Source organism: Marmota flaviventris, chromosome X (assembly GCF_047511675.1).
Source record: "Marmota flaviventris isolate mMarFla1 chromosome X, mMarFla1.hap1, whole genome shotgun sequence".
Taxonomy (NCBI): domain Eukaryota; kingdom Metazoa; phylum Chordata; class Mammalia; order Rodentia; family Sciuridae; genus Marmota; species Marmota flaviventris.
This window is the reverse complement of record NC_092518.1, coordinates 92,621,989-92,649,021: the sequence shown is the minus strand read 5'-3', so window position 1 is coordinate 92,649,021 and position 27,033 is coordinate 92,621,989. Positions and strand designations below refer to the sequence as shown.

The window sequence follows — 27,033 nt, the reverse complement described above, 5'->3', positions numbered from 1 at the left end:
CTGACCCCAGATCCAGACACAAAACTTCTAATCACTCAAAATTCCATGGGTGATAGGAGCATTCTTTTTTAAAATTCTAATAGGGTGACTCTTGGTGGGCTCTTCGAGGGGGGCTTGGGACCAGAAAGACCCAAGCAATAATTAGAAGCTTAAGAGCTTCAACACATCACCACCCTCAAGGAAGGAGAGGCTGGAGATTGAGGGAAAAAAAAAAAAAAAAACACCACACCTACATGATGAAGGCTCCATAAAAATCCCTGCACTCTAGGGTTGGGAGAGCTTTTGGGTTGCTGAACATGTGCAGGTGCCTGGAAGGTTAGTATTCCTGGAGAGAGCGGAGAAGCTCCACACCTCTTCTCCCTTTTCTTGCCCTCTGCATCTCTTTTATCTGGCTATTCATCTGCATCCTTTCCAATATTCTTTATAATTAATAAATGAATATAAGTAAAGTGATTCCCTGATTTCTGTGAGCTATCCTCACACATTATCAAACCCGAGGGAGGGGTAGTAGGAACCCCAATGTATAGCCGGACAGTCAAGAGCACAGGTCACAACCTAGGATGGGACTTGTAACTGGCATCTGAATTGGGAGCAGTTTTTGTGGCACTGTGCCTTTAATCTATGGAACACTGACTCCAGGTAGATACCGTCAGAACTAAATTAAATTATGGGATGTCTTCTTGGTATCTGCTAGAGAATTTCTTGGTATGTGAGGACACCTCCCCACACACCAATCTGGTGTCAGAAGTGTTGAGTGTTGAATGTGGGCATATCAAAAAACAGTCTGGTTTTTCCTATTTTATACCACAATGGTTATCTCTCAAGATACAGTAACCAAATAAAATAAAACTAAACTTTATTAGTTTATAGGCCACACTTTCAGAACTTATGACATGTAACATGAGAGAAGTTAAAATTCAAATTTACCCATGAGGAACAGGTCTACAAAACAAAACAAAACTCAAGACAGACACATGAAGGGATGCTATCTCCAAATTCTTTGTAATTTTCTAAGAAAATAATATTCTATACACTAAATAAATTTCTAAGCCAGTCCACTAAAATCTATTTTAATTTGTAACCAGAAAAAATAAATCTATAGGATATGCATACTTTATAGTGCTATTTGTATAAGGAAATATATTTCAAGTTCAAAGCTAAGATACTCAACACACACCTTCTCTTGATTCTTGGAGGCTCCCTGACTTTTTTTTTTCTTTCGGTACCAGGGATTAAACTCAGGGGCACTCAACCACTGAACCACATTCCCAGCCCTATTTTGTATTTTATTTAGAGATGGGGTTTCACTGAGTTGCTTAGTGCCTTGCCATTGCTGAGGCTGGCTTTGAACTCGTGATCCTCCTGCTTCAGCCTCTCGAGCCACTGGGATTACAGGCGTATACCACCACTCCCAGCAGCTTCCTGAGTTTTATTGAGGCAGGGAGCTCAGAGAGAAAGAGAGTACAGGTCCCTTTGTGCAGATGTAAGTAGCTTCAGGGACACTCCCAAGTAGTCCCTAAGAGTCCTACAGACGTAGTTTCCTGTGCAAATGGCATAGTAAGATATGTTTAATTCATTTGAAAGGACAAATTGTTTTGATTTTGTTTTCAAAGGCAGAAGCATGCTGTCTTCACAGAAATAAATGTTCCTAAATATAAAGCAAGCCTCTTCTGATCAGGAAAACAGGTTTATCTGCTCAAAATACCCCAATTGGAAATTGAAGTTATAATCTGTAAAGCACTTTTAGAAACAGCTAGCCTGGGGTACTTCCTTTCTTGAAACATTACCAAATTCCAGTCTTTTAGAGATTTAAATAGCTTTTGTCCTCAGTATGTTTTAATTATTAAAGATTATAGTCTCTGCAGGGTTTCAAACCTAAAGAAGTTAGAAATCAAACCACCATTTTGTTCCCCAGTGAAAACTCATCACCACCAAATCTGCCAGGGAACCTGTGCCCTCTTAGCCTCTCTGCTGCTGGCCTCAGCCTCTGGCCCACACTCAGGAAATACCAGGCTAAAAATGATCATTCAGGTCAGGCCATCCCCAGGAGGTGGTGGACTGAGGCGGGGTAAATCACACTGTGTAACTCTGGACTCCACCCTCTATCCCTCACAGGCAGGAGAAATCAGGTGAAAATGAACACCCACTACAGCCTAGAAAGAAAACAAAAATCAGAAAATTAGTTGCTTGAGAGAACTGTGGGAAAAGGGCACACTCTCTTGCACCCTGGAAGGAGTGAGGAAGGGTGGCATTGGATCAATGTACAGCATTATGCATATAAGCCTTAGGTCTTTTTTTAGTACTGGCCAAAAGAAAAAATTCTCTATGGCCAACCCTGTCCCAGTGACTCATTGCCCAGCTATCTGGACAAATTAGTACAGCCCTTTATAGTCTGTGACAACTGCCCTGCTTCATTTGGGATGGCTCTGAGCAAAATGGTAGCCAAAGAATTTGACTCTGGCTCTTCACACCCTCCCAGGCCCAGCTAGGCTAGCAATAAGGTCATTACAATCTCTATTCTTCTTGACTCTTCTCTTACAAGATAGATGGACAGAATGCAGGGTGTCCAGCCATCGCCAGCCCTGAGTCAAAGCTACATGCATGGAACAAATGAAAACTATAACAGAAAATGACATTAACAGAATAGAAGAAGCAAAGAGCAGTGATGGGGAAGTTATATATAAGGGGATTTGGGGAAAAAAGAAGAATAGGTCCTCTACAAGGACTTAGATAACAAAGAAATCTGGGAAGTGTTTGAGGTATAGAAGTAAAATCTAATTTCCAACAAAAGTACTTGTGACTAACAGCAATACTTTTCATAAAAAAAATTTCTTTCACAAACTACATTTGTCTTGCCTTTAAAAGTTAACAAACCAGATATTAACCTGATATCAGTTCCCTGCCTGTCAGCCTGTTTAAAGAGGTGGAGACACTATAGTCAGAGAATATGCAGCTTGGTGGACCAAGAAATAACTGCTCTAAGTCCTGAGGGACAATAGGCTGCAACCTGTTCCATTTTGCTTTAATTGTTATATTGAAGGTTCTGTTGGGCTAGCTTAGTGGCCAGTTAATAATAGCACAAAGCTTTCCTTAAACTCCTAAAACCAAAAAGTCTACCAGTCTCAGGACTGGGTTTGTAGTTCAGTGGTAGAACACTTGCCTAGCATGTGGGAGGCACTGGATTGGATTATATCCTCAGCACCACATAAATAAATAAATAAAACTGTGGCCATCTACAACTAAAAGAAAAAGGTCTACCAGTCTTGGTCAAAAGGCTCTATGTACATGTTGAGGCATGTCTTAAACTCCCAGCCAGGCAAGCATAGAACTCAAGATCAGCTAGAGTGAGTGTTTAGGTTCTATTCAGGTCTTTTTTGAGCATGCACACAGCTCTGGGTATGCATACAGCCTTATGAACACATGTGGTTGATATAAGGTCCTTGCTTAGCATCTGGATGGCCATCTTAAGTGATAGCCACCATTTTAAGGAAAAAGTTTCACTTTTTCCCCAAGGGTGTTTCTGAGAAAGGCCCTCATACCAACCCAACCCTTAACCACCCCCATTAGGACCCACTCACCCCGCTGTGATTCCTGAGCCTCTCCCATAAAAGTCCCAGAACTCAAGCCTGTTTTGCCTCTCTCTCCTACAGAAATATGGCCTTTATTTGTCAGCTCTGACAAATAAACTCTTGTGTGTATCTCCGCTTGGTCTCTTTCATTTCTCACTCACCCGTCTCTCATTCCTTGCTTTCCCTTCAGTTGAGATTCCTAAAAATATGCCCCTGATTTTTACAGCTTCAAGGAATCTTATTCCCCATTTTTTCCTTTTAATTTTTTTTTTTTTTTTTTTTTGGTTAGTTGGAAATACTATCTACTGCTTTAGGCAGCTTAGAATTTAATTGATTGTCTTTAATGGTGTTTGTTTTTAAAGATGCTGGTAGAAGAGTTTCTGCGCCTCAAGGCAGATCAAATAAATACTGTCTTGTAAGTAGCATCTTCCAGGTTACCACCAGACAGATAGAATTCTCTAGAAATGAAACTTTAAAGGAACTCCAACCCCATCTTGTCTCTTTTTGTGGCTGCTAGGGTGCTGCATTTCCCTGCGATGATACTCTGTTGATTTTGAAAGCTACTGCAGAACAACATTAGCAAGAATTTGGAATAAGGCAAGTGAAAACACCACAAAGTTTACTCTTACAAACATTTTGTCAGTCTTCATGGATAAATATTCCCGGAATTGCTGCAAGCCTTTAGTTCATTTCCAGAGTTCTGAAAAAGTTGATTCTGACAATTGCTGTCAGTTTTTTCATTGCTATTATGAAGACAATTTTCAGAGGTCTTTGCTCTGCTATTTTTGCTGATTTCTTACTTTTTCTAGTGATTGGCTACATTTCTAAGGGTTATTTTGGAAATCCCAAGTAAATGACAAAATTGCTTTGAAAACATTTTTTTTTCTGGTTACAGCTTAACAAAGACACTTGTACATCAAGGCTTTTAGATTCTGTGAAGCTTGTGCTAAAAAAAGAAACACCACAAATTCTCTAAAGTAGAATCAAAAAGATCAGAAAATCTAAGGCCAGGAGGGGCTTGAGATATGGGCTAACTTCCCAGTAGGTCACCCATTCTAACAGCTTTTGCCAGGATACTGCTAGTTCCAAAACAGCCTTCTCAGCAATACATACATATTTAACATACTGTCAGGTCACATCTTCAAAAACATAAGAAAACATCTGTAAGGATGAATATGTATGGTAATGGCTGAGTATTCATTCATATTCCATTGCATAAACTTTACAAAGTACCTACTTATAGGCTAAGCATGGAAAATAAAACATAAATGAGATATAGCCTCTATCCTCCAAAAGCATTTCATCTAGTAGGAAAGTGTTCCAGAAACAATTAACAATGGGTAAGTGAAAGACAAGTGATGTGGAAGGCAGGGGAGGAAAAGAAAAATAGAATTCCAACTGGGAGTAAACAGGCTTTCCCCAACTTAGAAAAGGTAGCATCAGAGCTGAGCTTTGCTTGCAATAAAATAGAAATGGCAAGGGGGAAGGGAGGAAATTCCCGGTTGAGGGAACACCAAAAGAACTTGGCAAGCAACTTAGGTATGGAGTGGGGCACGGGAGAGTGAGAGAGAAAGTCAAAAATAACTTGCAGTTTTCATGTGTGAGTGATGAGATGTTGGCAGAAAAAAAATATGGGGTTAAGCAGAGGAAAAATAAGCTTGATTGATCCAGAACATGTTGGACTGGTGGATTTGGTTAACAAAGAGTGGAGAGGTTTGGAAACAAGTGAAAGGGAAGTTGGCCTACACAGGGATTTTGAAGAGAAGCATTGGTGGATAGCAGGTTGGTTAGCAGGGCTTAAGAAGGCACAAGAAAATCCAGAAGGCCAAAGCTCTGTCACAGCCTAGAATGTGCCTTCATCTCCTTCCTCCAGGGTTCACCTACTGCCCTGTTCTTTCTCAGCCTCTGCTCATCTGTGCATAGGCCCTGCCCCATTTCATTCATCTTCCTTCCTGTGTCCTACCTTTCTGACAACCAAGAACTGAGAAAATAGAAGATTGGATGACAATTCTTAGCCTTTCAAGTGGATTTTTCCTATTCAAAATTGCAAATTTCCTTGAATTTACCTAGCAAGCCAAGCCCCTGCAATGCTAGATTGTCAAATAACGCAGAAGACATGAATGGTTTCTCTACAGACTAGTATAAATTCTGATTCTCTAATAGAACAGTGTTTTTAGACTTATATTAGGAAATAATTTTTTGTACTGGGGATTGAACCCAAGGGCACTTTCCCACAGAGCCACTTCCCCAGTATACATAGCCACATCCCCTGTACATTTAGACCAAGTTTCAATGTAATTTTTTTTAAATTTTAATTCAGGCTCTTGTTAAGTTGTTTAAAGTTTTGCTAAATTGCTGAGGCTTGCCTTGAACTTGTAATCCTCCTGCCTCACCCTCCCCAGGAACTTGGATTATAGGCATATGTCACCATGCCCAGCAACCACACTAGGGATTATTAACCAAAGAGTATCATTCAAGTAGAGAGAAATTTAAGAGATTCTGTTTAACATGATGAGTGTGGGCAGTGGTTGAGCAAAGGAAGCTATACCTGATAAATTTCAGGACAAATAAGAAAAAAAAATTACCAGTATACTTAGCACCCTTTGGCTTTCAGTTAGAAAAATTAATTGGGCTGTAGATAACTTGGCTCCATAAAATATGATATTTCTCAGAAGTCTCGGTCAATTTATACCACTGATGTAAGCAATGCTTAGCCCATTGACAAATGTAATGTAAAACTGAGCTATTTCTGTGCTTTCTTCAAAGCGATGCTTTTGAAAATCTTGTTGCCTTGTCAATTGTATTTTTGTTGTTGCTTCTGTTGTTGTTTCCACTTAGAGACAAATTGCCGCCTGCTGTCTACTGACTGAGAAATGCACTTGGAAATATCCATGGGGAAATGGACTTCCAGGAACAAACTGGTCAGAAATGTGTGACACATCAACCATAGCACCTCCAAATTGGTGACTCACTTTGCTTTTGATAACTACTTTTTTTAAAGATGTACTTTTCAAAGAAAAAGTGAGAGAGATTAGATTTGAGAGGAGTATTAAATTCCTCTGATTAAAAAAAGTTGCTGCTATCATCTTTGTTGATAAGACATACAGAGAGGGTAGTACACTAGGTGTATGGATGGGGAAAACTATTTGATTGGCTATACAATTTAAAAAGACTTGAGGAACCTCATTCACAACTGAAGTGAGAATCATCTTGACTCTTTATCAACAAGTTTTATTGTTTTTAAGATTCAACCTGAACCTGCTACTCTCTTGTCACTGAGTGATTGATGGAAAACATAGTTGTAGCCCCAAGGAGGACAGTTTCACATTAGTGCCATTACCAACTCAATGAGTGGGTTGAAAATTAGCCTCCATGGTATTGTATCCTTGATTTTGGATACTGAAACAAAACTAAAAAGCACTGATACTCAATAGTGAACTCATGGCTCATGGAGGAATCAAGAAACTGACAATATTTAGTCTCAATGAATAGTGTATCAACTGATTTTCTCTAACACCCAGTATGGTAAGGAAAAGAAAGAAAAGGAAACACCTTCCACTCCTGTTGGAAATTGCTCTATGCTAAGAACTCCAAAATGTAAGTTCTAGTCTCAGCCTGCCAGTTAACTTGCTATGTGATCTTGGAGAACCTATTGTACTTCTTTGGGCCTCAGACTCTTCATCTATAATAATGTGCTGCATGCTCTTCAAACAGCAGATCATAATTCATTGGTAGGTTGTGTAATCTACATAGTGTGTTGCAGTCAGCATTTAATAAAATGAAATTGAATAGAACAAGAACAAAATATTAGAGCATATTATATATAATAATGATAAGTATTGCTTCATGAAGCTTTTTTGTGTATATATAGACCAGGTTGTGATGTAAAAGTATTTTTCATTGTGTTTTTGTGATCAAAAAAGTTAAAAAGCCACTAGTCTAGACTTGTACTGTTTAATATAGTAGCTGCTAGCTACATGCAGTTTTTTTTTTTTTAAGAGAGAGAGAGAAAGACGGGGGGGGAGAGAGAGAGAGAGAGAATTTTAATATTTATTTTTTAGTTTTCGGCGGACACAACATCTTTGTTTGTATGTGGTGCTGAGGATCGAACCCAGGCTGCACGCATGCCAGGCGAGCGCACTACCGCTTGAGCCACATCCCCAGCCCTACATGCAGTTTTAAATTACAATTAAAGAAAATTGAAAATTCAGGGGCTGGGGGAGTAGCTCCATGGTAAAGCATGTGTTGAACAAGGCCCTGGGTTCAATCTCCAGTACAAATTATATATATATATATATATATATATATATCCCTCATAGCACTAGCCACCCTTCAAGCACACAAAAGCCCCATGTTGTTAATGGCTATCATATTGTACAGCACAGTTAGAGTACATTTCCACCGTCACAGAAAGTTCCATTTAGACAGTTCTATTCTAAGGACTTTTCTATGGTTCCATAGGAAGTGGTGACAGTGAGCTCTTAGGCGGAGTCCTTCAAATCCTGAAAAGGAAAGATGGGCCTGGTGTGGTGGCACATGCCTGTAATCCCAGCAGCTCAGGAGGCTGAGGCAAGAGGATTGCTGGTCTGAAGCCAGCCTAAGCAACTTAGTGAGGCTGTAAGCAACCTAGTGAAACTGTGTCATAAAATTTTTAAAAATTGAATAGGGCTGGGGATGTGGTTATGCACCCTTAGGATCAATCCCTAGTACAAAGAGGGGAGGAGAGGGAGGGAGGGAGAGAGAGAGAGAGAATGGGTTAACTTATCTCTCTCAAGAGAGTTTCTATGTGAATTTCTAAATAAGTGAACCAACAATTACTTATGTTGAATTTGGTTCTGTGAAACATCCTCATAAACATTTTCTAAATATAAAGTAAGCCAGCAAAGCATCATAAAATCATAGTATAGTTAAACATATGAGCCTTATGTAAAAGAAAGAATAATAAAAGGCAATGTACAGGCAAGTGTTGACAATAACTAAGTGCTGTCAAATTTCAGAAAAGGGGGAAATGAACAAGCATTTGGAGTCATCAGGTAATATTTCAAGAAGTTAGGATTTGGTCTTTATTGTTTGGTTTTGATGAGCAGACACAGAATGGAGAATATTCCAGATGAGGGAAACCAATATTATAAGTATATGTGTATGAAGATGGGGGTAGTTCTGGGGAATATTGAAAAATGAGATTAGAGAAGCAGCATGGCAATGGGTTATGGAGTGTATAAAGTCAGTAGAGTCCAACTGTCGGTAAGAACATTCACAGTTTTTGGAGCACTTTCACATGATCCTAGAGCCAGTCCCTTGGGATAGGCAAGGCAAGGACTATTACTTCCATTGTAGAGTTTAGGGAACAGGGTCTCAGAAGAGGTGATAAGACTGCCCAATATCATATAGCTAGTGAGCAGTATAACAAGGATTCAAACAGAATTAATCTCATTCTCCATTAAGTATTCTTCCTGCTATATATTGATGCTATTAAAAAAAGTTTGATTCAAGGCACTGAAGACAAGAAGACCAATAAGAATGTTGTAATAATTCAGGGCTAGAGTGTTGAAGGCCCAGCCTAAAGTGGCAAAAACAAACAAACAAACAAAAAACAGATGCTATGGTTCTTTATAACTTACCATGGAACAAACTGACAATGCAGCACAGCACCCACTGTTTATAGAGAAGAGTAAGAGTAGACAGTCTGAGGATAGAACGATGTGGTTATATTTAACTGGAAATGACCTAAAACTACCCCCAAAGGAATAAATATTAACAGTAAAATTCATATTCCATGTCCATATTTTTCCAGACAGCTAAAGGCAATGTTTTGGACATGGTTCCTAAGCAAACAACACCTTATATGTCTATGCATTTTTATGAGGCATTTCTGTCTTGGTAGTGTTTCTTTTCTTTGTCAGTTTCAATTTTCATTTCTCAGAGCTAATTGGTCATATGATCTATTACCTCATCTAGATTTCCAGTGAGAAAAATTGGCATAAAAAGTTCAAGGAGCTAAAGACTTCAGAGTTTTTCATAAAGCTGTTCAGTAAAACTGTCAGCTTATCAACTAATTACTTAATGATGATTTACTAAGAAGACACCAAGATACGCCATTGCCAGATTAATTTTAAGGAATCTCTCTGCTAGAATCATTAAACCACTGAAAATCTTCCATGGTCTTCCAAGACTGATAGAAATTAAACACAAACTCATCAACTTGGCATTTAAGGGCCTCTCCAATAGTGCCACTTCTTACATTTCCAGTTGTTTCCTACTGCTTATTATTCCCTTATGGTATCTACTCTTTTCAGCCAAATTAAACCACATGATACCCTGGAAGTTCTTATCTTTGCTCATTTCTGTCCTACTTGTCCTTGAGCCCTATCTCCAATGCTACTTTCTTCATCAACTCTACTCAATTTTTCCAACAAGAAGTTGGGAACAGTTCCTTCTAAACTTCCAGAGTCCTTTATTTATATCTTATTTATAGCATTGAGCCCTTTGTATTTTAGGTTATTGTTGTTTGCGTATGTGTCATCTCTCTGCTATTAAAATGAACTCAAAGTCTCAGTGCAGGTAGTGATCATCTCTGTATCCCCTACATCTCTGATCATGTACCTTGCAATAATTCATTCCCTAAGGTCAATCAAATGTTTATTGAATGAAAGGGCTTGTTGAAAAACTCTAAAAGTTGATTGATACGTCTATCCAAATATCAATGTAACAATCCTTTACTGAGTGCCTACCATGTGACCAGCAATGCATTAGGCCCTGTGGATACCAACATATTTTAACAATTCTGAGTCTAATTAGAAGAGGGAGGGAGAGAAGGGAAGAGTTCATTTTGATACAGTATGGCAAGGATCTACATAGAAGAGTCACCTAAGCCAATCTGGGGCAAAGAAGAAGCTTTGGAAAGAAAGGTTAAACTAATACTCAGACTTAAAGAATGAGTGAGAATTAAACAAATCAGACCTGTAAAGGATAATCCAGGCAGAGAAAACCTGTATCAAAATGCTGAGGTCTGAGAGACTGTATAGTGGTGGTGCTGTGTGGGGACTGGCAAGGGTTGAGACTGGAGAGGCCAAGAGATGCTGGCTGTGGTGGCCTTGGTAAGGATTCTGTACTTAGCTTAGGTTTCATGGAGCCCCCAAAGGGTGTTTAAAACCTCCAGAATTTAGCCTAGGTGCATTTGCAGAACAGGAGTGACACAGCAAGTCAATGCCTATAAAACAAATTCTCATGGTTTTAACTATATTTTGCCATTCATTATTTTAAATTCTGTTTAAAAAAAAAGACCAAAAGTGACTATTTTTGTTGAGGAAGTGGTTAATGCCAGTCTCTGGCAGCACGTTAAGGATTAAACCACCACAGAGCCCTTTCCAGAAAGTGTACTCTTCATTTTGAGCACTTTCCCAGTTTTCTCCTTAGTTTACAACCACCTCACCCTCTTCCCAGACCACAGGAATTTTCCCCATACTCTTTCAACATCACACTTCATTAGTAAACATCGCCAGCAGACATATGATGTTTAAAAATTCTTTACCTTCTAAGTCATGTAAAATTACACTGCTAGAGTTCAGCTTGGGGATTCCATAACATTACATATGTACCTTCACTTTCAAAACAAAACATGTATTCCAAGTTAGTCCTAAGGCAAATTTCTGTAAAGCAAACTTGATTTTCCTATGTTGTTTTAAGACCATTTGAGCCATGTTACCCAAGAAAAGACAATTTGACCCCATCCAAAAAAGATAGAGCTCAAAATTAAATGGCTCCTTGTCCCTGATGTTCACCATATGTATCAGATACCAGGAAAATAAATAACTACCCATGAAAGACTGAACCAAATAATAAAAGCAAAATTATTCTCTAATTTGTGACAGGCAAGGAATCTTGACCTGCTAAACAAATGTAGGCCCATTTTCATCTTCAACTGTGACTCTTCATAAAGTGTTTCCTTATGAGCTGCTCACACACTAGTTCCTTCATTAAGACTTTTCTAAGTTAAAAATGTTTTTTTTTTTTATTTTTGAATTATACCTACCCTAGTGATTCTACTCCAAGGTTTATATTTTTAAAATGAGTGTTTATATCTACTAAAACTATGATCAAAAATGTCCATAGTAGCTGTATACATAATATTCAAAACCTAGAAACAACCCAAATTCATCAATAGGGACATTTTAAAGTTTGAAATCAGACAAAACTGACTTATGATGACAGTGCTCAGAATACTTGTTAACCTTGGGGAAGGTTATTAACCAGAAGGAGGCAAGAGAAAATTATGAGGGGCTGGAAATGTCTATATCTTGACCTGGGTGGAGTTCACACATGCATAAAATTTAATTGAAGTGTACACTTAATATTTGTGCAATCTACTACCTATAAGTATACCTTTATTAAAGAAAAAAAGAAAAAGGTAAGTTTCTATATTAGATTTATGTATGGTATAGACTGGCAATAGAGATCAAAATTATGCTAAAATAATATGCTCTTTCACTACCAGAGTAGAAATACCCCCCTACACACACACACACACACACACACACACACACACACACACATTAAATCTAAATGAAAAGCTGGGCACAGTGGGACACACCTGTAATCCCAGCAATTTGTGAGGCTCAGACAGGAGGATCACAAGATTGAGGCCAACCTCAGTGAATTTGTGAGGCCCTCAGCAACTTAGTGAGACTTTGTCTCAAAAAATAAAGAGGGTTGGGAATGTAGCCCAGTGATAAAGCACCCCTGGGTTAAATCCCTAATACCAAAAATGTTTTTAAGAATACAAAATGTAAATGAAAACAGTTACAGACTTCAGATATTATCTATAAGGCTAATTTATTAGATTTTTTAAATTTATAGTATTAAAAATATTAGGTATATTTACAGACTCACTTTGATTATGAATTTGCAAATTTATTAATTGTTCTCTCCTTCAATAGCATTAGCTGATCTTCATCAGGGAATATACTGAATTTGAATTTTTTACATAAAAAGGAAGACCACTAGGCTAAGGTGACTCCAGTCCCCCAGTTCTTACTTAACCAAACCAATATTAAACTCTCTATAGACAGGAAAATGAAACTGAACTTTAACCAATTGGAAACCACCAAATAACCTCTAATAAGAGAATTCAACAATTAGAAACCATCTAATCTCTTGGGACTTTCTATTTTAACCAATCAAATATTTTCTTTGCCTTACTTACTCAAGTACCTTATAAAAGTTTTCCCTTCATGCCCCCTCTCCAGAGCCAAACTACTTAAGGTTTGGTGTCGCCCAATATAAGAATCCCTATCTGTCCAAATAAACTCTTTAAAATTTTAATGTACTCAAGCTTACCTTTTAACAAATTCATTCTTCAAATCTTATTGCAATAAAATATGTATTGCAAGACAGACTGCATAGAATGCTGGCCTATGAATTAGGAGAGCAAGGTTCTATTTCTGCTCTGCCTTTTATGGTCAAGTCACCTTGGGCCAGTCTTGCAAGCTCTCTAATATTACCTTTCCTCATGAATATAATACTTTCCCCATGGGCCTAAAGTGAGGATCAAATGAGAAAATTGATATGAAAGTGCTTTGTAAACTTTAAAGAAATGTTAATATGTCCTGAACTAAGTGTTTAATAAGAGCTTGTGTCTGGGTGTGGCCAATAGAAAATGTACTTACATTTCAAAGCTTGTACTCCAGTTTCACATATCTTACATTTCACTGGAGAGTCGGGATCAGCAACTATATTTGCATTCTAATATCTCTTAGAAGTTGAAACAATTCCATTACAACAAGTACTGAAAATAGATGTGTAAAGTGAAGTACAATTAATAGTCTCCTTCCTTGATATTCCTAGTTATGAGTTTTAGATGACTCTTCAGCCATGAAATATCCACTGTATTCAGATGATACACTGATAACTTTGAATTGCTTCTGCAACAGCCATGCAGTACACATAGTGCCAAAGTACCCCTGCATTCTGAATATCAAAATAATTTATTCTGAAAGCTGCTTCCATTCCTACCCTCTGCCATACATCATGACCACTATAATGAATTTTTTAATTTTTTAATTGTTGATAGATCTTCATTTTATTTATTTATATGCAATGCTGAGAATTGAATTCAGTGCCTTACAGATGCAGGCCAGTGCACTACTGCTAAGCCATAGCCCCAGCTCCTATAATGAATTTTAAAAAATATTCCTCACTCTGAACTCTTTGTTAGCACCCCAAATACTCTTTGCAAGAGGACCAAATGGAAAGTGCATTTTCCTGTGCACTTTTGAAGTTTGTGTCTCTGATGAGAGGAAGAGATATAGGCTAGAGTTACTCAAAACATTTCCTGTCACCAACTGTTCTTTCTAGGGCCCCAGTAGGCAAACCCCAATTGGAGAGCCTGGTAATGTGAAAGGAGCTTGAAAGAAGGAAAAATTAGGGTGATCTGGTTTCAAGGGCCCTAGAGGCTCCTGTTCCTGGAGTTTCAGTTCTTAGTCCAACAATAAAGCTCTCCAAACTAGAGCAAACATGCAGATAAACAAAATGGGATAGAGAAGGTAAATTCCAAACCTTTCAGGATCCTTGATCCCTTCAGCTGTTAAGTCCAATCTAGAAGGCTTTGTTGAGCCCACCTAGCTGCAGAGTGGAGACCACTTTTACAAAAGTAGTTTGACATCAGCAAGAAGGGTCAAATCACAAGGAAAGATACAGAAAATCATGAAAATCTAAAAGGACTCACACATTTGCACATACACACATACACAAATACACACATAGCCTTAATGATGTGGGACCATTTACTACAGGGGCAAACATTAGGAAAAAAAACATTTCAATATGCCTTAAAATATCATGGTTTTATAGGATAACAACTAGTAGTTAATAATGACATTTAACCCACTCAAATGAAATTATGATGCATCTACTCTATATAAGAAGTCAGGGAGAACTCTTTTGGAGAACTCCATTTAGAATAGTTAAAAAGTTAAAATCTCATGATGGTTAGATTGAGAAAATCATGAGTCATTTGGAAAAAAAATGGTGGGGGGGAAGCCATCTGGGAAAAATTCCCTTTTCCCAGAAACAGTCAGGTTATGGAGATTCTACTGTAGTTGGTAAGACAAGAAGAGTACTGGGTTGTACAGTAGAGACAAGTATTGTAGAAAACCAGATTAAGAATATGAATGTAGGTAATAAGCATAGTCCCGAAAGCTTCCTAAAGAAAGCAAAGCTTGGGGCTGGCTGGGTTTGAGTCTCTCCATCCATTGGTTGGTGCTAGCTTTCTTGGTTGCCACAATTAGGCAATCCTTCCAAAGCCTCAGGTTCAGAGTCACTGAAGACAACTAGTACTTAGGGAAATGTCATGAAAGTGAATAAAGAAAAAGATGAGATAAAGACCCTGGTCCCATTCTACTATAGTATAAAGGAGCCAGCTAAAGCTTCAATAGACTAAATGAGCAAAGCCTCTGTCATAGCAGTAATTTTTTCCAAGCAGCAAAGAAATTGTGAGACTTAAGAAAAGTGTTCTACCCACAGTTACATACCTTGATATTATTGGAAAAGCAAGGTTTAGCAAAGAATTTTTATTCTTAAAAATAAAAATCAACTTTTATTTTTATATAGAAGTATATCAATGAGAACTACAAAACATTGCTAAAAGAAATTAAAGAAGACAAAGTAAATGAAAAGACATCCCATACTCATGGATTGGAAGACTTAGTATTGTTAAAATGTCCGTACTACCTAAAGTGATATACAGATTCAGTGCAGTCCCTATCAAAATCCCAATTACTGTTTTGGTTTTTGTTTTTTTGCAGAAACAGGAAAAAATCATTCTAAAATTCATACGGAATCTCCAAGAACCCCGAATAACCAAAACAATTTTTAAAAAGGAGAAGAAAGTTAGGGGACTCAAATGTTCTGGTTTTGAAAAATATTACAAAGCTAAAGTAGTCAAAACAGTATGATATTGGCATAAAGGCATCCGACAAGTAAAACAATGTAATAGAATAAGGTGTCTAGAAGTGAATTCTAGTATATATGTTCAAACAATCTTCAGCAAGGGTTCCAACCACTCAATGATGAAGGATAGTCTCTTCAAGAGATGATTTTGGAATTCTGGATATCCACATGCAAAAATATAAAGTTGCATCCTGATAATACACCATATGCAAAAATTAACTCAAAATGAATTAAAGATTTAAACATAAGACCTAAAACTATAAAACGCCTAGGAAAAAACACATAGGAAAAGCTTTATGACATTGGATTTGGGAATGATTTCTTGGATATAACATCAACATAGGCAATAAAAATAAAAATAGGCAATGAGACTACATCAAATTTAAAAACATTTGTGCATCAAAGGATACAATCAACAGAGTGAGAAAGTATCCTAAAAATGGAAGAAAATATTTGAAAATCATATATTCAATAAGGGGTTAATATCCAGAATATATAAAGTACTCCTACAGTTTAACAACAAAAAATCACAATAGCCTGATTTTTTGATCCAAAAATGATATACAAATGGCCAATAAGCATTTGAAAAGATGTTCAACAGCACTAATATTCAGAGAAATACAAATTAAAACCTCAATCAGATATCATACTACATCCATTTAGGATGACTATAGAAAACAAGAAATGTTGGAAAGATGTTGAGAAGTTGAAATGCTATGCAATATTGATGGGATTGTAAAATGATGCAAGCCCTATGGAAAACAGTATGTAAGTTCCTCAAAAAATTTAAAAAAAGAACTACCATGTGGTGCAGCAATCCCACTTTTGGGTACATATCCAAAAGTATTGAAATCTGGGTCTCAAAATGATACTTGGATGCCCATGTTCATAGTAGTGTTGTTATCAACAACCAAGAGTAGAAGTGACGTGAAAGATATATCTCTATCTAATTATAATATACACATACATATACTATATTATCTTACTTAAATGAGATATCTAAACATTTAAGGCATCAAATTCATAAAAACAAAAAATAAAAAGGTGGTGGGCAGGAACTGGTAATCTGGAAATGAAGATCTTAGTAAATTTACCTGTTCTTAATTATACAACATCCATGTCTTCTTTAAGTAACCACTTATGTATTCTGGTTCCATGAAAAGATGGAGTAGATTCACTTTTCCCTGTTTCTCTCAGTAAGCACTGGGCATTACAAATAAGTATTCATTATATATTATATTTATTTATAAATATATTTATGATTCATCTCTCATGAGTCTCTAATAGGTAGAAAGAAGTCTGGGCTAGGGACCTAAAGGCCCAAGAAATGATATAGGAGTGAGTTTCCTGAGGTGTTTTTTTTTTTTGTGTGTGTGTGTGTGTGTGTGTGTGTGTGTGTTGGAGTGGGGGGGTGCCAAGGATTGAACTCAGGGGCACTCAACCACTGAACCACATCCCCAGCCCTATTTTGTATTTTATTTAGAGACAGGGTCTCTGAGTTGCTTAGCACCTCGCTTTTTGCTGAGGCTGACTTTGAACTCGCAATCCTCCTAACTCAGCCTCCTGAGACACTGGGATTACAGGGGTGTGCCACTGCGCCTGGCCTGAGTTTTGTTTTTAAATAATGTATACTAGAAATTGTGATAAGGAAACCAACAAACTGATGAGTGTGCACCCACATCCATCAAAAAGCTAGCTTATCTTAAGTCACAGGATCAGGGAGGGGGAACTTTACAAAGACAGAATACTTTCAGATGATAATTTCCCAGTCAAGCACTACAGAGAAAAACTACAATTCAACCACTACTCTCATCAGCAAAGACCAAGTAGGGAGTCTAGACTTCCACCTTCATCTGGCTTTATTTTATTATTGGTGCATTATGATTATACATAACAGCAGGATTCATTAAAACATATACATACATGCACATAACATAATTTGATCAATTTCATTTCCTAGTATCTCCCCTTTCTCTTCTCTCCTCCCTACCTCTAATCTACTGATCTTCATTCTAATTTCATATGGTCCCTTTTCATCTGGCTTGAAATAGTCATACATACCATTCCCCTTCTCCATGAGGTAGTTTCAGAAAATGTAGATTGGGGATCTAGGATTTTCATCCCTGCCAGGCAGCAATGAGCCTCCAAAAACATGATGGTAATAGAGACTTCTTTCTCTAAGTCTGGATGGTAATGGTGTAGACCTAGTGAAGATCCTGAAATTTACCCTTGCCCAGTAATAATAGCACTCCTACTCCTATCCTGTAATCAATATATGGTAAGTAGGAAACCTAAATTCTCACCTCCATCTGGCATTAATGAATGCATGTACCCCATTCCCCCTAAATGGTGTTAGAGTAGGCTTGCTAAAACAGATGAATAAAATAAGATCTAGAGTCTCATAATCTAAAAGTCCAGAATGTAATAAAAATGTACTCATGTTGCAAATAAACAGGAACATATAAATTTGAATGAGAAAAGATATTCAACAGACACCAACACTGTGATGATACAGATATTGGAATCATCCAAAATAGACTTTAAATAAACCAACTTAAAATGCTTCAAAAAGTAATTACAGGGGAGAGAGGGAAGGGGAGGGGGCATGGGAGTAATAAATATTGTGGAATGAGATGAACATCATTACCCTAGGTAACTGTATGACTGCAAATGTGGTGCAACTCTACATGGTGTACAATCAGAGAAATTAAAAGTTGTGCTCCATTTGTGTATAATGAATCAAAAAGCTTTCTGCTGTCATGTATAACTGATTAGAACTAATAGAAATACATTTTTAAAAAGAGAAAAAACTCAAAAAAGTAATTATAAACATGCTGGAAACGAATATAAAAAATAGAAAGTCTCAGAAAAGAATGTGTACAATAGAAACAAATGGAAGTTTTAGAAATGAAAAACCAAATGAAAAAAAAATCACTGGATGGGCCTAATAGCAAAAATAAGATGACATAGGAAAGAACCAGTGAAACTGGTGATAGAATAATAGAAATTACACAGTCCAAACAAATGAAAGAAAAGAAATTAGAAAAAAAGTGAGCAGAGCTTCTGAGACTATGGGGCTATAATGGTATATTAAACGTTCATGTCATTAGAGTACCAAAATGAGAGAAAAATCAGTGTGAGGCTAAGAGTATTCAAAAAATAATTGGTGAAATGCTTCCAAAATTTTATAAATTAATTAATTTTTAAATTGACAAATAAATGTTAGCATTTATGGTGTATGATAAAATGTTTTAATGTGCATATACATCCTAGAAGGCTAAATCATGAAAAATAACATGAAAATCTTTAAAATTTGGCAAAATATATAAACCTATAGATTCAAGAAGCTGAACAAATCCCAATATTATAAATGCAAATGATTCACATGAAGTCAACATAATCAAAAATAAAGAGAAAAAGAATCTTAAAAGCTATGAGACAGTGATACTTTACTTACAGAGGAAAAACTGAATGAGAACAGACTTCTTAATAAGAACCTTGGTGCACAAACAGAAATGTACTTTTTTTTCAAGTGCCTAGAGGAAAGAACTATTAATCCATAATTCTATATCCAGATAAAACATCCTTTGGGGGTAAATAAAGATATTATCAAATGAAGAAAAACCAAGAATTCATTGCCATCAGATATATCTAAAGGAATGCATGACTGAAGGAAATTTTTGAAATGGAAAGGGAAGATGAAAGAAGGGATCTGTGGATATCAGGAAGGAAAAAAACATAACAACACAAAGAGTAAAAATATTGGTATATACAATAGACTTTCTTTGTTTTTCATAGTTTTCTAAATTATGATTGACAACTAAAGCAAAAATCATAATATTGATGTGATTCTAAAAGTACATAGAAGGAATATTTAAGAAAATTATAACACAAATGGAAGAGTAAAGTGACTTAAAGAGTGGTAATGTTCCTATACTTTACTCAAACTGTTAAAATGTCAACACAGGATCTCTGATAACGTTACCAATGCATGAACGTGCATGTGCGCGCGCGTGCGCGTGCACGCGCACACACACACACACACAGATGTGCTCAAACATACAATAAGTAAGTCAAAACACAATTCTAAAAAGGTTACAAATGACCCACAAGAAGCCAGGTAAAACAAAGCAGAAAACAAAACCAAAACAGCAGACTTAGGCCCTAACATATGAAGTTTTGCATAAAATATATGTTGTATAAATGTATCAAATAAAAGACTGACATTGGCAAATAGATAAAAACATGATCCAACTATATGCTGTCTACAAGAAACTTAATTCAAATACAACAATGTAGGCAGACTAAAAACATAAAGATGGAAAGAGCTGTATCATGTAAACATGATTTTTTAAAGGAACAATTTCTATATTATATCAGGTAAAGCAGATTTCAGAGTACAGAAAATTGCAAGGGATAGGGGGAAACCACCTAATGATAAATAGGCCAATCCATCAAGATGACATAGGAATCCCAAATTTGTTTGCACTAAACAATATAGCCTTAAAATACATGAAGCAAAACTGATAAAACTGAAAAGAGAAGTGGATAAGTCAACAATTATAGTTGGGGATTTCAACATCCTTTATATCAGAAACATACGGAAGATGTGAACAACACAGTAAACCAAAAGATCTAATTGGCATTTATGGAACACTCTGCCCAATACAGAAGAATATACATTTTTCAAGTTGCCATGAAACATTCACCAAGAAAGACCATATCCTGAATTATAAAACAGACATGAGCAAGTTTGAAATAACTGAAATTTTGTTGCTCAATCTTTAAAATGTTTTTCTAACTATTATAGAATCAAACTAAAAGATGGGAAACGAAAGAAAATGAGAAAGTTTTCAAACAATTGGAACTTAAGCAATGTACCTCTGAATAATCCATAGGTCAAAGAGGCAGTCTCAAGGGAAGTAAACAAATTCATTAAACTGAATGAAAATGAAAATACATCATATCAAAATATGTGACATACAAACATGATGGCAGAGTAGAATAAAAACAAACTAGTATTTGTCAGAGGTTATGAATGGTGGAGGTAGGAAATGAGCATGACTAAAAATTGGTAACACAGGAGAACATTTCCTGATTGTGATGATAGTTAAATGAATCTATGCATGTGAAAAATAATATAAAACTATAAGCGCATACTGTTTTAATGATAGTTTCTTGTTTTTCATATTATAATTATGTAAAATCTAATGATTGAGGTAAACAGGATGAATGTTATATAGAATCTTTCTGTGCTATTTTTACAGCTTCATATGGACCTTTTATTATTCATATATTTTAAAAAAGAAATCACTTAAAACCTAATAACTCCAAAACAAACGTGTGGAAGCTAAAATTCAGAAAATAAATAAACAAAATATTTTACCATAATAGTCTATAACAGTATGCCAGTTTAATGAAGGGATAGATTTTTAAATAAGAAAAGTTTTTATAGGCCAGTGTCATACAATACCAAGGACATTTAACAATGGGATTAAAAAACACATGTGATTTTAGATGCCTTTCAGTAGATAAATGGATCAAGAAAATGTGGTATATATACACAATGGAATATTACTCAGCATTAAAACAGAATAAAATCATGTAATTTTCATGTAAATGGATGGAGTTGGAGAATATAATGCTAAGTGAAGTTAGCCAATCCCAAAAACCAAACACCAAATGTTTTCTCTGATTTAAGGATGCTGATTCATAATGTGGTTGGCGGGGGGATGGGAGGATATATGAACTCTAGATAGGGAAAAGGAGAGGGAGGGAAAGAGGAGGGAGAATGGGGTGGGAAAAACAGTGGAATGAGATGGACATCATTACCATAATTTCACATATGAAGACACGAGTGGTGTGACTCTACTTTGTGTACAACCAGAGATGTGAAAAAATGTGCTCTATATGTGTAATGTGAATTATAAAGCATTCTGCTATCATATATAACAAATTAAAATAAAAACACGTGTGATTAAAGTATATTACAGCCACAGATTAAAACATCACATACTAGGCAATCACAATTGTGAAGTGCTGGCAACATTTGCAACCAATGAGAAATCAATTGCAAAGGGTTTTGAGTCCAGTTGTTCAAAATTTATCTAGTAAGTGGTATGAAAGAGGAGTTCCATGCTAGATAACACAGAACCTATTCCTATGATTGTCATGCATATACTCTGTGTGTGGTCTCCCCCCCACCATTTTTTTCACTAAAAGAAAGTATTCATTCCCAGGTGTGCTATAGAAAGAATATTTGCATTAGGTAAAATATTTAGTAAGGATTTAAAAGAAGCAAGTGGAGAAAACTTAACCTTCTACATAGTCCCAAATGGTAGCCACTAACCAGATGAAGCTATTTAAATTCAAAATAATTAAAAGTAAATAAAATTTAGAATTCAGTTACTAAACACATTTCAGGTACTCTATAGCCACATATGCCTAATGACTACCATGCAAGAACAATAGTAGATATTGATCTTGACCAACATCACAAAAGGTTCTATTGGATCATATTAACCTAGAACATGAAAAACATGCCATTTCCCCACAATCAGACAGAGTTACAGCCCAAAGAATTCTGAGAGAAATTTTTATTGTATCATCTGGGATTTTTAGTTACACATAATTTCATCTTCAGTAATATTCAGCAGTATGTTGCAGTAGTCATATGCTAGGGCTTTGAGGTAAAAATAAGCCTGAATTTCAATTTTAGCTCCAACTTTTACTAAACATGTTACTTCACTTCTCTATCCCTGTTTTCTCATTTTTAAAAGGTAGGGGCTAGGGAACAATAATACCTACCTCATAGGGTTGTTGAAAGGGTTACATGGGATATGCACAATGTCTCACATGTGATCTATAAATGCTAGTTTTTATTAGCATTACACTTAAGTCTAGAAACTTACTTTGGCTTGTTCTAGCACTTAGTCTAGGTGACTAATAGAAAAGGCAATATGGGAACTTCAATCATATAAGCAGCAAGGGAGTGAGACCCTAACAGAGTTCCCATTGTCCCTTGATAGCTATAAACAGCAAACACATTGTTTCCATAACTTGGGGCCAGACACAGAAAAAAGCTTCTCTTCTAAGATACATTTACCTTGAAGTTTGCAAAAAGTCAAGAAGTACCTTACCCTTGGCCCTAAGGGACTCTGAGTTGGAAGTGAGCTACCATGTCTACCAAATAAAATAAAAGCACAATTTATTGTCTATAAAAGATTACCTGAAGAAGTCATTCAGTAGGAGAGACATTTGGAGTTTCCCAGCTGCTTATAACAATCTGATCCAGTTCCTTGATGTATCATTATGAGGAAATGTCACTATACACAATTCTTTATGAATACCATACAACGGGTCTACTCTACCTTCATAATAAACTGGGTAAATATTTACCAAGCACCTACTAAATACAGAGTACTTTTTCTCTACATCAGTTGTTAGCAAACTATGGTTGGCATCCTAAATTCAGTCAATCTCATGTGTTTGTATGGAAAACAAGGTAAGGATGATTTATACATTTTAAATGGTTAGGAGAAATTCCTTCAATCACTATTAATGAACACTGAATGGCTTTGGAAATATAGCTTTTGCTGCACACTTGCAAATGCTTTTTAATTAACTCAACATAAAATTACAAGGCAAAACAATGTATATGTGAAACTTACATCATAGTAAAGTCATTTTAATAACTAACATTTAATTACAAGTAATATCAAGATGCTTTATATACTTCCTATGATATGACAAATCATAACAATAAACAAAAATGTGATACCACTTCATACCCACTAAAATGAATATAATAAAAAGAAAGTATGTATTTATAAATATGTGGAGAACTTTGAGCCCAAATAAGTTACTAGTGGGAAGGTAAAATGGTATAGTCATGGGGGCTGGAGTTTTAGCTCAGTGGTAGAGTGCTTGCCTTGTATGTGTGAGGCGCTAGGTTCGATTCCCAGCACCACATATAAATAGGCAAATAAAATAAAGGTCCATCAACAACTAAAAAAATATTTTTTTTAAAAAATGGTATAGCCAAGAGCTGGGATTGTAGCTCAGTGGCAGAGTGCTTGCTTTGCATGTGTGAGGCACTGGGTTCCATCCTCAGCACCACATATGAGGAAATAAATAAAAAAATAAAGGTATTGTGTCCATCTACAACTAAAAAATATTTTTAAAAAATTATATAGCCATTTTGGTAAATAGTATGGCAGTTCCTCCAAAACTAATAACAAGTTTAAATTAAATATAAAACATAGCTACCATAAACTATAGATATAGATAACATATGACCAGCAATGCCATTCCCAGATATGAACACAAGAGAAATGAAAACATGTGCCTGCATAGAAATTTGTATGCAACTATTTATTAGCAGCATTATTCATAGCATCTCAAAGGTGATAACAATTCAAATGCCCATAAACTTATGAATTAATAAAAAGGATGTGTTAGATCCATAAAATGAAATATTATTTAGCCATGAAAACAATGAAGTAATGATATGAGCTATAATTTGGATAAATATCAAAATTATTATGCTAAATGAAAAAAGCCAGACATAAAAGACTACATACTGTATTATTCTATGTTACAAATACAGAAAATAAAAATCTATAGACACAAAACAGATGAGTAGTTGCTTAGGGTTTGGGGTAGAAATGCAAAGTAACTGAAAATAGGCACGAGGTCTCTCCTGGATGATGTAAATGATGAAATAATATTGTACTGATAGGGGCTGTGGTTGTGGCTCAGTGGAAGAGCACTTGCCTCGCACATGTGAGGTACTGGGTTCTATCACCAGCACCACATAAAAATAAATAAATAAATATAAAAATATTATACTGATGGCAACATAACTTGATAAATACTTAAAATCATTAAATTGTACACTTAAAAAACTAGTATCAGAAATCACTTTAGTTGTTGTCAAGAACTGGGAGTTGTGGGGAGAGAAGCTTGGGAATGATAGAAATAGATATTTCTATTATTCTCAATACAATATACAGAACAGTATATATTTATAAACAAGTGCATTGAACTTTTCATCTAGCAAGGGTGATATTTTCTGTGTCCTAAAGCTGACCTTAAAAAAATGTTAAGACAAGAAACATGATCTCCATTTCCATACAAATTTGCCACATATATATTTTCTGAGTTCAAACTTTCAACAACAGTTTTTGGACCTTGAGCAAGCACAAAGGATATTTTCATATTCCAGAATTCATTTAAATGTTCATTTGAGGAGTTTTCACCTAACTTTCAAGTGGAAATTATTAATTTGCAATATAATGACATGCTAAAAGGTAAATATTAAGAGAATGATGAATCTAATAGAATTCTCTTCCACACAATGAATAGGCTCAATTGAAATCATATGCTTATGTACCCTTAATAATCTATGATGAGAATGTCACTTCATCTCTTCAGACTTCATCCAAAAACTGTAACTCCCAGTCTAAGTCACAAGAAACCCACCAGAGAAATCCAAATTGAGGAATTTTCTACAAAGTATCTGACAAGTACACGTAAAAAATTTAAGACCATAAAAATGAGCAAAGTCTAAGAAACCTTCACAATTGTACCAAAAGAGCCTAAAGAGACAGAATGCCTGAGTGTAATATTGTACCAAGGACACCATTCAGATTTAAAACTAGTGAAACTGGAATAAAGTGTGGAGTACAGTTAATAGTAATATACCCATGTGTGTTCATCAGTTGTGACAAATACAAAAAGATATTCAGCAAAGGTTGCTGGAATAACTTGATTATATGCATTAAAATATGAACTTAGAACTTTACCTCATACCACATAGAAAAATTAACTCAAAATGAATCATAGACTTAAATATGAGAAAAAATCAATAAAATGTCTAGAAGAATAGATAGGAGAAAGTCATTGAGGTCTTGGATTAGGTAAAGACTTCTTAGGTTAAAAAAAAAGCATGAACCATAAAATAAACAAATTATCAGTAAGATATCATCAAAATTTGAAACTTTTTCACTTCAAAAGACACCTTCAAGACAAGGAAAATAGGGTCTGGGGTTGTGGATCAGTGGTAGAGTATTTGCCTGGTACATGTGAGGTACTGGGTTCAATTCTCAGTACTACAAAAATATAAATAAAATAAAGATATTGTGTCTATCTACAACTAAAAAATATTAAATAAAAGTAGAAGACAAGCAGCTCACTGGGGGAAAATATTTATATATAATATACCTGTCAGAGACTTGTATCTAGAATACATAAACACTTTTTACAACTCAACAATAGAAAAGACAACCCAATTTTAAAATGGGAAAAGATATGAACAGATTCTTCACTGAGGAAGACATATCAATGACTAAAAGGCATATGAAAAAAATGCCCACTGTCATTAGTCATTAAGGAAACAAATTTAAAATACAATGAGATATTTCACACCTACTTAGAATGGCTAAAATAGAAAATAGAGTCAATAACAAATGTTTCTGAAAATGTGGAACAATGGGAACCAACATACATTGCTAGTAGAAATGCAAAATGGTGCTACTATTTGAAAAACAGTTTCGCAATTTCTTTAAAAGTTAAATATAAAATTTCCCTATGATCTAGCCAGGCTCAGTGGTGCATGCCTGTAATCCTAGTCACTCGGGAGGCCAAGGCTGGAGGATCTTGAGTTCAAAGCCAGCCTCAGCAACTCAGTTAGGCCCTAAACAACTAGGAAGATCCTGTATCTAAATAAAATATTAAAAAGGGCTGGGGATGTGGCTCAGTGATTAAGCACCTCTGGGTTCAATCCTCAGCACCAAAAAAAAAAAAAAAAAAAAAAAAATCCCCTATGATCCAGTAATTCCATTCTTAGGTATCTACCAAAGAGAAATGAAAACATATCTACCCAAAGTTTTGCACTCAAATTCTCTCAGCAGCATAATAGCCAACAATTGGAAGCAACTTAAATATCTGTCAGCCAGTGAGTAAACAAAAACATGTTATATCCATAAGATAGAATACTATTTGGCAATAAAAATTAAGGAAGTACTTATACATACTACAACATGATTGAACCTCAAAAATAGGCTACATAAAAGAAGCCAGACACAAAAGACCATACACTACATGATTCATTTACATGAGGTATAAAGAATAAGCAGATTTATAGAGACAAGAATAGATTTATTAGTTGCCTGTGCTAGGAGTGGGAATGGGGATAAACTGTAAATGGACATGAGATCTTATTGGGAAGATCTTATTGGGAAATAGGTGAATTTTATGATATGTAAATACACCTCAATAAAGCTGTTAAAACAGAAAAGACAGCAGGGGAAACTAGGTGAAAGATAAATGGGAATTCTGTATTCTGTACTATCTTTCAAATTTTTTTATAAATCCAAAGCTGTTGTGAAATTTTAAAAATGTATTTAAATAAAAATTTAAAAATTTATGTTCATGGACTAATATCAGTATCTGGCAGTACCTATTTGGGTGAAAAGACATTTTTAAAGATGAAATAGGTAAAATCTCATCACAGATC

The 27,033-nt window shown here is 35.7% G+C and overlaps 1 protein-coding gene across 2 annotated transcripts in view; it reads right to left on the bottom strand.

The window, feature by feature from the left end:
- Atg4a (autophagy related 4A cysteine peptidase) overlaps positions 1-27,033 on the bottom strand; it is a 51,896-nt gene that overhangs the window by 21,101 nt on the left and 3,762 nt on the right. The window lies entirely within an intron of this gene.